This window comes from Sinocyclocheilus anshuiensis, unplaced genomic scaffold (genome assembly GCF_001515605.1).
Source record: "Sinocyclocheilus anshuiensis isolate Anshui unplaced genomic scaffold, SAMN03320099.WGS_v1.1 scaffold373, whole genome shotgun sequence".
In the NCBI taxonomy this organism is placed as follows: domain Eukaryota; kingdom Metazoa; phylum Chordata; class Actinopteri; order Cypriniformes; family Cyprinidae; genus Sinocyclocheilus; species Sinocyclocheilus anshuiensis.
Genome location: NW_015537962.1, coordinates 200463 through 203463, shown reverse-complemented (window position 1 = coordinate 203463; position 3001 = coordinate 200463). Strand labels below are relative to the sequence as shown.

Sequence of the window (3001 nt, the reverse complement as noted above, 5' to 3'; positions counted from 1 at the left end):
ATGGTCTGGGCAATTAAATTGCATGCGAGTTGTGTAATCCAAGTAAGCTGCAACAAAAAAATATTTTAAAAAATTATAAATTCCCGAGGCAAAAAATTGCCATTGATTATCACTGCCTCTGATTTTCTCACCCTGAGTAAGTAGCTATTCTTCTTTTCACCTTGGTACCACCTACAGATGCAATTTTATCTTCCAAGGCCTCCATCTGCCACCCCAAGGACTGATGGGACGCACAGTGGTCACCTCCTAAGGCACATCCCTCTCTCGAGTGCGACAGCCTGTCAATATGCCTCGAACCAACTGTCAATCAAGCTGTCACCCATCCAGACATGAAGACACTGTATTGAAGAAGGGTAGAAACTGATGAGTGATGGGGAGTTTGTGTCTCAGGCTGTGATAATGATAATGAGGATTATGGGAAGTATGATACATGAAGCAAACAGTTTAGACATCTGCCCAGCTAAATTATAGTTATTGTCTTGACTGGTAACGAATAATACAAGTACAGCCATTAGGGAAAAACTACAATAGATTATAATGCATAAACTATGCATATTTCCACAATATTTAGTGCAAAAAGCTTTGAGTTTAATGAGCTATTAAACTAATGAATTAATCGTCATACTGAATTCTAATTTACTGACTAATCCTTCATGCTATAATTGAGATAGTTGCAGCTTTCAAGTAACAAATACAAATTGTTAATTTTTAGGCTGATTGTGATCCCTGTTCTCAATACATCCCTGTCCTTTCAAACATCCACACACAAACACAATCACATAAGAAACATCCCAAAACACAGTAAAGCTTAACAGCTGGGTTCTGGGAGTAAAAATCTCATTCACTTTCTCCATAAAGAAATAAAGAAACAGTGTTGTTAAGTGAGATATGCATTCATAGAAGTCACTTCAGATTTCAATTTCATTTTTAAAACAGAGTAATTTCTTAAGGTTTATTTCAAAATAGTCAAATATATACAGATTTTCCAAGATAGATTTGATTGTTTTTCGCTGTGCTTCATGGGAGTGGGTGTTTGCTGGATGGTTGTCATATCTATGGTTTTCTTAGATTTTATTTATTTATTTTTTGCCTCAATTTTACTTTATTTTAATTTAATACTTAATATATTTTTCAAAATCCAAATGGAGAAAATAAATGTGAAAAACATATCTGGAACCGAGACTGCTGATAAAGTGAGCAGATGCTGTTGCGCTTTATTCTGAGCCAAGCTTATGGCCACAATGCAGAGCTTTTTTCTTTTCACCCACCAAGTGAAAATTGTACATCTGATCACTGAAAAACAGTCACATGATTTGAGGTATCAATCACGCCTGTGGCACAATCAGTGTGGGTCGAGTTGCACACTAAAGTGTAATATTAGAGAGATGTTCAAAGGGCTAGGGAGATGTTCAAAGTAAAGTGTGAGCATTAGTAATTCAACAAAAAAGGAATGAATTTCCATTCATTTATTCCTCTACACATTTTCAAAAATATATTCAAGTTCTTTAAAACAATGTAAAACGCTTCAAGTGGAGTAAACACAGTTGAAAAAAAGTCCCAAATATTTCATATGTAATAGTTTTCCAAATAGTGTGATCCCAAAGGGTTTTCTTTCCCTAAAATATCCTGTGCTTAACTATCCTCTGAGAGGAAGTAAACTCCTTTATACTGTAGCATAATTAGGTTTAATATAACCTTTATGAACAACCAGACAGCTCCATATCGGACCCCAAAAATAAACTCCCAGACTAATACGGCACAAGGGTGCAATACCACTGCTTTAGCCAATTATTCTGACACGCATTGATCGAGAGAGACAGAGATATCTGCTGAAACAATGTGTAGTGTGACTCTGTATGTGAATGAGTTTATGTTAGTGTGTGTGTGTGTGGCGGTTTGAAAAGCTCCTCTCCCTCAGTAGTTCTGTTTATGTGAGGACTTGCTGCTCTTAGTGTAATGTAAACTTCAGCCACATATACATTCTTCATCACCAGAATGTGCTAGGATCATATAGGAATGGGTCACAGCCTGTCAGGAATGTGATAAAAACACAAAAAGACCTCATTCAAGCATTCATACACTAGTCCAACCTGTCTGGATGGCTACAGCTCCTGGAAGAAAGCCACTCTGGATTTGGTGCTCTGTGGAGTGAGCTGTGGAGACAGATTGAAGAGGTGTAAAAAATTGTGCTCGGCTCCAAACTGATGATCTTCATATATATATATATAAAGTGACAATTAAGATATAAATAAAATACACACATTGCTGTTTCAAAAGTTTGGAGTCATAACGTTTTTTTTTTTTTATAGAAATCAATACTTTTATTCAGCAAGAATCAATTAAATTGACTAAAAGTGACAGTAAAGACATTTGTTATGCTACAAACTTTGTATCAAAGAATCCTAAACAGAAATTTATCATGATTTCCCCAAATATAGTATGCAGGACAACTGTTTTAGTTAGGGTTGCCAACACCTTAAAATAAGCATGATAAACCTCACAATTACTGCAGATGATTAAATGTCAAAATTCCGAGGTTTTTTCCGAGGAGGCAAGGGAGGCAGTGCCTCAAAAAATTGGATGAGAAAAAAAATTAGTAGTACAAAAATAAAAACGCAAATATTAAAACACTAAATAAATTCTACAAATTACTATTTTAAAGGGGTCATATGATGTGATTTAAAATGTTCCTTTCTCTTTGGAGTGTTACAAGCTCTTGGTGCATAAAGAAGATCTGTAAAGTTGCAAAGACTAAAGTCTCAAATCCAAAGAGATATTCTTCATAAAAGTTAAGAGTCAACCACGCCTACCTAAAACGGCTTGTTCTAACACGTCCCCACATGTCTACGTCACGATGTGGGAAGATTTGCATAACGCTGCCCAAATGTTCACGCAAAGAAAGAAGGCATAACTTTTATTCTCGCTGTAGTATTCTTGTTGCCGCCGCCATGTCGTGAAGGCGCTGTGTGTTTCGTTGTGAAAGCGAAACTACTTTGTTTGG

General features: G+C 36.1%; 1 pseudogene; it reads right to left on the bottom strand.

The window, feature by feature from the left end:
• Positions 1 to 1889: 1889 nt before the first annotated feature.
• Positions 1890 to 3001, bottom strand: part of LOC107667507 (merlin-like) — a 39114-nt pseudogene continuing 38002 nt past the window's right edge.